The 11675-nt window shown below is 33.4% G+C and overlaps 1 long non-coding RNA gene across 1 annotated transcript; it reads left to right on the top strand.

Moving 5' to 3' along the window:
• The first annotated feature begins 114 nt into the window (after positions 1–114).
• LOC135797525 (uncharacterized) lies at positions 115–10966 on the top strand. Its single transcript, XR_010549569.1, has 3 exons — positions 115–505; positions 626–664; positions 7849–10966. It is a non-coding gene; the product is annotated as an uncharacterized lncRNA (long non-coding RNA).
• Positions 10967–11675: the final 709 nt, after the last annotated feature.

Genomic DNA, 11675 nt, shown 5'->3' with positions numbered 1-11675 from the left:
GCGAATTTCGTGCACAATACGCACACAAGGTCGCTTGCCATCAACGCGCCGGCTATGCGCATCTATTGCTTTTATCTGCGCGGTTCATGCAGCTGTTACAGAGTCTTATTGTGTACAGTCTAGTTTAGTGTAGATCGCGGGTCTCGTGCCTATTGCAATTCGCGCACAAGGTCACATTCCATCGACGCGCCGGCTATGCGCATCTATTGCTTTCTTATCACAAACTGCCGCATCGTTGCTTGCACAGTTTGCAGCCAGTTTTGTGCCGGTCTCTGGTTGGTCCGGACGTATTTTACGGGACACGTATTGTTTGTTCGGTCTTCTATGTTCCAAATTTGCATTATATTCGATCATCAATTGACTATTTAATTTTAACTTGCGCGTTTATTGTCCGACCGGTTTTGATCGCGCGAAAGTGTATATTGCAACTCGCATGGTCTCGGGTTGCTAGGTGAATCGCCCCCATATAGATTAATTCATCATTAGGATGACCCATCGTGCTGGTGTAAGTAATGTTTAACTAAACAGGACAGATTGTTTGTGTTTCGCCGCGGTGTGATTATAATATTACTAAATTGTATTAAATGTTGTTGTTTTAACTTATGTTTTCTTTGTTTATTTACAGTATTTGCCGTGTCTACCGGAGTCCATGAGTTGTGCATTGGTAAGTTTATAATTCAATTATATTTTTCATTTTAATTTCTGCGTCCTCCATTAGTTTGTATTTACGTTGTTTTGGTTTATCGCGTTCCATTGCGTGTTGCAAATATATAAGATAGTCGCGTACTCGGCTGATACATATCGAAATTAACTGTTTAGTTTTTCCTTCACTTATAATAGCGCAAGAGTTGTACTTGAAGATGCAATTCTTCGGAATTCCGCCTTAACCATTTTTATCCCAATTTTGTCTCGTTTTTTTTAATTCCAATTATTTCGGATTGAAGATTCTAAATCTTTGGAAAATTTCCTATAAGATAAGGTATTCAAATTGGGAAAATAAGAGAGGTCGAGAATAATTCATTAATAAAAATTTGCTAAGGACAATTCTTGTTTCATCTCACTGAGAGGTTTTTCATTTTCATTTTTAGGATTATTTTGAAATTTTGTTTCTTTTTATTTACAGTATAATTCATAGATGAGACTAGCATTAACCAAAAATTGCCGATTGATCAACGTGTGTAAACAACAATTTTTGTGTCGCGTTGCCATCTGCGACTTTTCACTGTAGGAAATATAATTATTTCATATTTTTATCTGATAGAGAAGTTTTTAATCTTTCATAATCAACAATTCGTTGGTAGCTGTCGCTTTTAGTTTAAGAGATATTAATTATCAAAAAATCGTCGAAAAAAATATCAAGCACCCCCCCTGGGCAATTTTTTCTTAAGAATTAAAATTTCATCTCTCAGATTTCCGTTTTAACCATCCTATCTGATAGAGAATAGTCCTTAGATTAAGACGCTGCGATCAGATCCTATTTATCTCTTTTAGTTTACGAGATATTCGCGATTGAATAAAATGGGCAAAAATTGAAAAATGTCACTTTTTAGCACTTTTAGTCGCATTTTTCGACCTTTTACTGTAGGAAATATAATTATTTTATATTTTTATCTGATAGAGAATTTTTCAATCTTTCGTAATCAACAATTCGTTGGTAGCTATCGCTTTTAGTTTAAGAGATATTAATTATCAAAAATCGTCGAAAAAAAGTATCAAGCACCCCCCCTTGGCAATTTTTTTCTTAAGACTTAAAATTTTGTCTCTCATATTTCCCTTTTAACTATCCTATCTGATAGAAAATAGTCCGTAGATTAAGACGCTGCGATCAGATCTTATTTATCTCTTTTAGTTTACGAGATATTCGCGATTGAATAAAATAGGCAAAAATTGATAAATGCCACTTTTTAGCACTTTTAGTCGCATTTTTCGACCTTTTACTGTAGGAAATATAATTATTTTATATTTTTATCTGATAGAGAATTTTTCAATCTTTCGTAATCAACAATTCGTTGGTAGCTATCGCTTTTAGTTTAAGAGATATTAATTATCAAAAATCGTCGAAAAAAAGTATCAAGCACCCCTTGGCAATTTTTTTCTTAAGACTTAAAATTTTCTCTCTCATATTTCCCTTTTAACTATCCTATCTGATAGAAAATAGTCCGTAGATTAAGACGCTGCGATCAGATCTTATTTATCTCTTTTAGTTTACGAGATATTCGCGATTGAATAAAATAGGCAAAAATTGATAAATGCCACTTTTTAGCACTTTTAGTCGCATTTTTCGACCTTTTACTGTAGGAAATATAATTATTTTATATTTTTATCTGATAGAGAATTTTTCAATCTTTCGTAATCAACAATTCGTTGGTAGCTATCGCTTTTAGTTTAAGAGATATTAATTATCAAAAATCGTCGAAAAAAAGTATCAAGCACCCCTTGGCAATTTTTTTCTTAAGACTTAAAATTTTCTCTCTCATATTTCCCTTTTAACTATCCTAGCTGATAGAAAATAGTCTGCAGATTAAGGCGCTGCGATCAGATCTTATTTATCTCTTTTAGTTTACGAGATATTCGCGATTGAATAAAATGGGCAAAAATTGATAAATGTCACTTTTTAGCACTTTTAGTCGCATTTTTCGACCTTTTACTGTAGGAAATATAATTATTATATATTTTTATCTGATAGACAATTTTCCAATCTTTCATAATCAACAATTCGTGGGTTGCTATCTCGTTTAGTTTAAGAGATATTAATTATCAAAAATCGTCGAAAAAAAGTATCAAGCACCCCCCCTTGGCAATTTTTTTCTTAAGACTTAAAATTTTGTCTCTCATATTTCCTTTTAACTATCCTATCTGATAGAAAATAGTCCGTAGATTAAGACGCTGCGATCAGATCTTATTTATCTCTTTTAGTTTACGAGATATTCGCGATTGAATAAAATGGGCAAAAATTGATAAATGTCACTTTTTAGCACTTTTAGTCGCATTTTTCGACCTTTTACTGTAGGAAATATAATTATTTTATATTTTTATCTGATAGACAATTTTCCAATCTTTCATAATCAACAATTCGTGGGTTGCTATCTAGTTTAGTTTAAGAGATATTAATTATTAAAAATCGTCGAAAAAAAGTATCAAGCACCCCCCCTTGGCAATTTTTTTCTTAAGACTTAAAATTTTGTCTCTCATATTTCCCTTTTAACTATCCTATCTGATAGAAAATAGTCCGTAGATTAAGACGCTGCGATCAGATCTTATTTATCTCTTTTAGTTTACGAGATATTCGCGATTGAATAAAATGGGCAAAAATTGATAAATGTCACTTTTTAGCACTTTTAGTCGCATTTTTCGACCTTTTACTGTAGGAAATATAATTATTTTATATTTTTATCTGATAGACAATTTTCCAATGTTTCATAATCAACAATTTGTGGGTTGCTATCTCGTTTAGTTTAAGAGATATTAATTATTAAAAATCGTCGAAAAAAAGTATCAAGCACCCCCCCTTGGCAATTTTTTTCTTAAGACTTAAAATTTTCTCTCTCATATTTCACTTTTAACTATCCTACCTGATAGAAAATAGTCCGTAGATTAAGACGCTGCGATCAGATCTTATTTATCTCTTTTAGTTTACGAGATATTCGCGATTGAATAAAATGGGCAAAAATTGATAAATGTCACTTTTTAGCACTTTTAGTCGCATTTTTCGACCTTTTACTGTAGGAAATATAATTATTTTATATTTTTATCTGATAGACAATTTTCCAATGTTTCATAATCAACAATTTGTGGGTTGCTATCTCGTTTAGTTTAAGAGATATTAATTATTAAAAATCGTCGAAAAAAAGTATCAAGCACCCCCCCTTGGCAATTTTTTTCTTAAGACTAAAAATTTTGTCTCTCATATTTCCCTTTCAACTGTCCTATCTGATAGAAAATAGTCCGTAGATTAAGACGCTGCGATCAGATCTTATTTATCTCTTTTAGTTTACGAGATATTCGCGATTGAATAAAATGGGCAAAAATTGATAAATGTCACTTTTTAGCACTTTTAGTCGCATTTTTCGACCTTTTACTGTAGGAAATATAATTATTTTATATTTTTATCTGATAGAGAATTTTTCAATCTTTCGTAATCAACAATTCGTTGGTAGCTATCGCTTTTAGTTTAAGAGATATTAATTATCAAAAATCGTCGAAAAAAAGTATCAAGCACCCCCCCTTGGCAATTTTTTTCTTAAGACTTAAAATTTTCTCTCTCATATTTCCCTTTTAACTATCCTATCTGATAGAAAATAGTCCGTAGATTAAGACGCTGCGATCAGATCTTATTTATCTCTTTTAGTTTACGAGATATTCGCGATTGAATAAAATGGGCAAAAATTGATAAATGTCACTTTTTAGCACTTTTAGTCGCATTTTTCGACCTTTTACTGTAGGAAATATAATTATTTTATATTTTTATCTGATAGACAATTTTCCAATCTTTCATAATCAACAATTCGTGGGTTGCTATCTCGTTTAGTTTAAGAGATATTAATTATTAAAAATCGTCGAAAAAAAGTATCAAGCACCCCCCCTTGGCAATTTTTTTCTTAAGACTTAAAATTTTGTCTCTCATATTTCCCTTTTAACTATCCTATCTGATAGAAAATAGTCCGTAGATTAAGACGCTGCGATCAGATCTTATTTATCTCTTTTAGTTTACGAGATATTCGCGATTGAATAAAATGGGCAAAAATTGATAAATGTCACTTTTTAGCACTTTTAGTTGCATTTTTCGACCTTTTACTGTAGGAAATATAATTATTTTATGTTTTTATCTGATAGACAATTTTCCAATCTTTCATAATCAACAATTCGTGGGTTGCTATCTAGTTTAGTTTAAGAGATATTAATTATTAAAAATCGTCGAAAAAAAGTATCAAGCACCCCCCCTTGGCAATTTTTTTCTTAAGACTTAAAATTTTCTCTCTCATATTTCACTTTTAACTATCCTACCTGCTAGAAAGTAGTCCGTAGATTAAGACGCTGCGATCAGATCTTATTTATCTCTTTTAGTTTACGAGATATTCGCGATTGAATAAAATGGGCAAAAATAGATAAATGTCACTTTTTAGCACTTTTAGTCGCATTTTTCGACCTTTTACTGTAGGAAATATAATTATTTTATATTTTTATCTGATAGAGAATTTTTCAATCTTTCGTAATCAACAATTCGTTGGTAGCTATCGCTTTTAGTTTAAGAGATATTAATTATCAAAAATCGTCGAAAAAAAGTATCAAGCACCCCCCCTTGGCAATTTTTTTCTTAAGACTTAAAATTTTGTCTCTCATATTTCCCTTTTAACTATCCTATCTGATAGAAAATAGTCCGTAGATTAAGACGCTGCGATCAGATCTTATTTATCTCTTTTAGTTTACGAGATATTCGCGATTGAATAAAATGGGCAAAAATTGATAAATGTCACTTTTTAGCACTTTTAGTCGCGTTTTTCGACCTTTTACTGTAGGAAATATAATTATTTTATATTTTTATCTGATAGACAATTTTCCAATCTTTCATAATCAACAATTCGTGGGTTGCTATCTCTTTTAGTTTAAGAGATATTAATTATTAAAAATCGTCGAAAAAAAGTATCAAGCACCCCCCCTTGGCAATTTTTTTCTTAAGACTTAAAATTTTGTCTCTCATATTTCCCTTTTAACTATCCTATCTGATAGAAAATAGTCCGTAGATTAAGACGCTGCGATCAGATCTTATTTATCTCTTTTAGTTTACGAGATATTCGCGATTGAATAAAATGGGCAAAAATTGATAAATGTCACTTTTTAGCACTTTTAGTCGCGTTTTTCGACCTTTTACTGTAGGAAATATAATTATTTTATATTTTTATCTGATAGACAATTTTCCAATCTTTCATAATCAACAATTCGTGGGTTGCTATCTAGTTTAGTTTAAGAGATATTAATTATTAAAAATCGTCGAAAAAAAGTATCAAGCACCCCCCCTTGGCAATTTTTTTCTTAAGACTAAAAATTTTGTCTCTCATATTTCCCTTTTAACTATCCTATCTGATAGAAAATAGTCCGTAGATTAAGACGCTGCGATCAGATCTTATTTATCTCTTTTAGTTTACGAGATATTCGCGATTGAATAAAATGGGCAAAAATTGATAAATGTCACTTTTTAGCACTTTTAGTCGCATTTTTCGACCTTTTACTGTAGGAAATATAATTATTTTATATTTTTATCTGATAGAGAATTTTTCAATCTTTCGTAATCAACAATTCGTTGGTAGCTATCGCTTTTAGTTTAAGAGATATTAATTATCAAAAATCGTCGAAAAAAAGTATCAAGCACCCCCCCTTGGCAATTTTTTTCTTAAGACTTAAAATTTTGTCTCTCATATTTCCCTTTTAACTATCCTATCTGATAGAAATTAGTCCGTAGATTAAGACGCTGCGATCAGATCTTCTTTATCTCTTTTAGTTTCCGAGATATTCGCGATTGAATAAAATGGGCAAAAATTGATAAATGTCACTTTTTAGCACTTTTAGTCGCATTTTTCGACCTTTTACTGTAGGAAATATAATTATTTTATATTTTTATCTGATAGACAATTTTCCAATGTTTCATAATCAACAATTTGTGGGTTGCTATCTCGTTTAGTTTAAGAGATATTAATTATAAAAAATCGTCGAAAAAAAGTATCAAGCACCCCCCCTTGGCAATTTTTTTCTTAAGACTTAAAATTTTCTCTCTCATATTTCCCTTTTAACTATCCTATCTGATAGAAAATAGTCCGTAGATTAAGACGCTGCGATCAGATCTTATTTATCTCTTTTAGTTTACGAGATATTCGCGATTGAATAAAATGGGCAAAAATTGATAAATGTCACTTTTTAGCACTTTTAGTCGCATTTTTCGACCTTTTACTGTAGGAAATATAATTATTATATATTTTTATCTGATAGACAATTTTCCAATCTTTCATAATCAGCAATTTGTTGGTTGCTATCTAGTTTAAGAGATATTAATTATCGAAAATCGTCTATAAAAATTATCAAGGGGGGGGTGCTTGATTGACAATTTTTTCTTAAGAATTTACATTTCATCTCTCAGATTTCCGTCTTAACTATTCTATCTTATAGAGAATAGTCCGTAGATTAAGACGCTGCCATACGTCCCGCGCGCTGTCTCCTAGCGCCGCATCAACTTGCTGCATGCAACGAAGTCTAGTTTAGTTTACATTACAGGTAATGTGCCTATTGCAAATTTGCGTACAAGGTCGCGTGCTTTCGACGCGCCGTCTTTGCGCACCTCTTGCTTTCTTATCATTTGTCCCGTTGTTGTTTACGCAGTTTCGGCATGCACTATCGGTGTATTGCAGCCAGTTTCGTGCCGGTCGCTGGTTAATCCAGTCGCGTTTTGAGAGACTTATATCGTTTATTCGGACTTCAATATACTAAATTTGTGTTATACTTGAAGATCAATCGACTATTTATTTGTACATTGCGCTATTGTACTATAGTAATTTGTTTAATGTTCGGATATGTCAGTTTTTTGATCGCGTTTGTTATGTATATTACAAGTCACGTGATAGTGGATGTCAAAACATTCTTCACTCGGCCTTGAGTTTGGTGTCGGTTACTAAATTAATCGAATATATATCGCCCCCATGTTGATTCTCATCATTAAGATAGATCCATCAGGCTCGTGTTAGTATTATTTAACGAAACTTTGTGCGGTTTATTTGTTTATTTCGGGTTGATCGTTAATTATAACATAATTCAATTGTATGAAATATTTTTGTTTTAATTTATGTTTTCGTTTGGTTACAGCACTCGTTGTGCCTGTTAGTCCGATAAGCTGTACACTGGTAAGTTCATAATTCAATTATATTTTTTGGTCCAATTTACATTTGCTGTTTATAAACAACGAACTACCTACCTGCAGGGCCGATGAGACTGGGATAAATTCCCCGGGGCCCGGCTGATCGCTCTTAAATCGCAATCACAAAAAAATAGCAAAAATTGACGATTGCCGGAGCCCGCGGCTTTTTCCCGGGGCCCGCGCTGGTTCTCGACGGCCATGTCTGTATCTCCCTGTATTGAAATTTATTGCAAGAAAATTCCGTAACGCGAGTTATATTGAAAGTTGTGTGTGTGCGCCGTAGTAGGTACTCGTTGCTCTCGGAATTATAGTTTTTTTAGAGTAACACGCGAACGCGGTGTCAGAGTTAGTACGGAATAATTTTCACTGATGCATAATTTAATTCTGCATTCCTCTGTATCAAAAATTATTGCGAAGAAATTCCGTAACGCGAGTTATATTGAAAGTTGTGTGTGTGCGCCGTAGTAATCGTTGCGCTAGGAATTGTAGTTTTTTTTAGTGTAACACGCGAACGCGGTGTCAGAGTTAGTTCTGAATAATTTTCCCAGATGCGGAATTGAATCCTGTATCACCCTGTATTAAAATTTAATCCAAAGAAATTCCGTAACGCGAGTTATATTGAATGTTGTGTGTGTGCGCCGTAGTAGTCATTGCGCTAGGAATTGTAGTTTTTTTTAGTGTAACACTCGAACGCGGTGTTAGAGTTAGTTCGGAATACTTTTCCCAGATGCGGAATTGAATTCTGTATTTCTCTGTATTGAAAATTATTGCGAAGAAATTCCGTAACGCGAGTTATATTGAATGTTGTGTGTGTGCGCCGTAGTACTCGTTGCGCTTGGAATTGTAGTTTTTTTTTAGTAGAACACGCGAACACAGTGTTAGAGTTAGCTCTAAATAATTTTCCCAGATGCGTAATTGTGACTCGTGTTTAGCGCACCTTACGAAGGTAGCGGTAGAAGTGACTCGTGTTCAGGGCACCGTACGAAGGTAGCGGTAGAAGTGACTCGTGTTCAGGGCACCCTACGAAGGTATACATATTTTGCCTATTTTAATACTTTATCTTATAAGGAATATTTAAATTAGTCGCGGTGTTGTAAACATCAATTATTGAATTAACTAAGGTATACAGTAAACTTATACGAAGACAATTGAAAACAATAAATTATTTATTTGTATTGGTAAATTACAAATTCCTGTTTATCTTCATCCTTATTGCATCTCAAAACCAATATATTCTATTCTTATGCCTAGAAATATTGAAAGTAAAAGTAGATTTCGGGTATGTGTGTTATTTCAATATTGTGAATTTTTACTTTCGTCTTCTCAACTACGTGTTTACCACTACGTTTGTGTATAAACAACTTTTTTTGTTCAACTGACGCTACGTACGCTATCGCACAACCTGGTTTCGCACACCGCACACGGCAGTAGTTTCACCGCGTGGTCCGCGAACGCGTGTCTCTAACCGCCACGCGTTTTCAGACTTCAATTATTCAATTAATCGTCGTGCATTCTTTTCGTTATCAGCAAAATATTCGTATCGAGCATGTGTGCTTGTTTTGTTTGTTTGTTTGTTATGGCGGTTAGAGTGTTCTTAAGTGAGAAATAAGTGTCCGATAATCTCTGCGCGAGTTTTCAGTTGATAAGATATATGCCTGGATCTAAAATTTCTTTTTCAATGCACTGGTAGGTGTTTAATCACTTTTTTACGCGGAAAGTTAAGACGGTTTAACTTAAATTGATTATTCCATTTGAGGGATATTAATTTTGCAGATTACAAACACATGGTAGCATTTTTATCAGAATTCTTAGTCCTGTTTCCGAACATAACATGCATAATTTAATTATTACAAACACTGTGTTAAAAAATATCTGAGGATTATTAAAATGACAATATTCATGTGGTCGACCACGCTCACTTTGCCGTCGACCGTCGGCTCGTTCCTCTTTTCGCTGAACGTTTTTAATCGAATTTCACTCCTTATCATCATTAAATTAAAAAGTTTCTTGTTGATCTAATAAAATCTTATACCATGAATAGTTTTTCGTTATTTTTATCGTATTTACCTACTGTACTCGTATAACCACGCGTCGTTGCTTGCCGTCTGCTGATTTGGATGTTTTCCGCCTGATGTTCTATCAATTTATGATGATGCTTCACCCGTCGGTTACTTTATGCAGTTGATGCTATCAACTGATAAATATATACACAATATATTAAAATGTAAGTGTTTTATTCTTGTTGCAACTTTTTTACTTAACTTTTCCGATCGTTTTCGGGTAAAATCTTTGAATTTATGTTAAAATATAGTTGTTTCGGTATAAATTTCTCTTGTCACGATGTGAATGTTGATCATATTTGTAGTTTTTAAAACTTTCCTTTTGTAACACTTATATATTTGTTTTCCTAACAGTACTTTAGTAAATCGTCTTTATTTGTGAGTTTTGAGTGTTCTTTGTTTTAAACTTAGAATTTTCCTTTTGGAACACCCTGTATATTTGCTTTTCTTTGTGTCCGTGAAAACTTTCCTTCAGTTGTGGTTTTAGAGATTTTTTTGCATTTTAAGTTTTTTTGTAACACCCTGTTTATTAGTTTCCCGGAGCATCGGGTGAAAACAAGCAATATTTGTAGTGTTTAGATGTTTTCCTCTTTGATGGTTGAATTTTCTATTTGTGACACCTTGTATAATCGTTTTTCTTCACATCCCTGAAAATTTTGCTTTGAGTGTTATTAGAATTTAACTTCTTGCACTTTGAATTTTCTTTTTGTAACGCCCTGTATATTTGTTTCCCAGGGTAACCGTGGAAAACTAGCGATATTTGAATGTTTAGATGTTTTCCTGTCTGCACTTAATTTTCTGTAACCCCCCGGTATATTTGTTTCCATTTTCAATCACGATGAAAATTGACTTTGCTAATTGCTTTATCCTGCTAGAACTTCACTTAGTGATACGCGATTGTTTGCGCGGCTAAGCAGGTCGTAATTCCAATTTCAATATGGCGGCATGAATTCAGTTGACTTGTATTATTTTACATTGTATTTATTAATAAAGAAATGTAAAGAAATATTATGTTTTCTGCTTTCAATGTACCCGTTCTATCATTTCAGGTACAGGTCTCTAAGAGAGTTCCCTCTCTCAGGGGATGATCCCCACTATAAAAATTGTTAAGGTATCCTGTATGATTTGTGTACTCCATCTTTCATTTCAGCTACAGGTGAGAACTTGTAAGAATATTTTTAAGAGTCCCCTCTCTTGAGGCGACTTAAAAATTAGAAATATTTTTACAAGTCCTTAAAAGGATGTCCTTATAAGGAGTTCCCTCTCTCTGGGGATGATCCCCCACCATAAAAATTGTTGATATGCCTGATAATTCCGGGGATGAAGCGCAGAGACATCGTAGCTGTAGGATGGGCCGGGAGCAATGGACGCATCGAAGCAGTGGGCGATCGACCAGAGCGCCGGAGGCGCTCTGGGAGATCGACCTGTGACTGTCTTATAACGACACGTGCCAAAAAATTTAAAAATTCCGTCACCCTATTCTCTTTTCTTCCTGTACTCTCTCTCTCTCTTCTCTTCTTACTTCTCCGATTCTCTCCTGCTACTTCTCTTCTCGGCTATTCCCTTCTTCTACTTCTCCTATTTCTCTACTTACTTACTTCTCTCTCTTATTGCCTTCACTTATATTTCAATTTCTCTTATATTTCGTTGCAGTTCATATATGCAACCCATATTTCACCTGTTATTTTTATATTTGAGAAAAATGCCTTCTATAC

Source organism: Atheta coriaria, unplaced genomic scaffold, assembly GCF_025399875.1.
Source record: "Atheta coriaria isolate IRGN ID8LTWV9N9 unplaced genomic scaffold, Caltech_Dcor_3.1 hic_scaffold_8_pilon, whole genome shotgun sequence".
In the NCBI taxonomy this organism is placed as follows: domain Eukaryota; kingdom Metazoa; phylum Arthropoda; class Insecta; order Coleoptera; family Staphylinidae; genus Dalotia; species Dalotia coriaria.
Note: the sequence above shows the minus strand (reverse complement) of the source record. Positions and strands in the feature narration are given on the sequence as shown.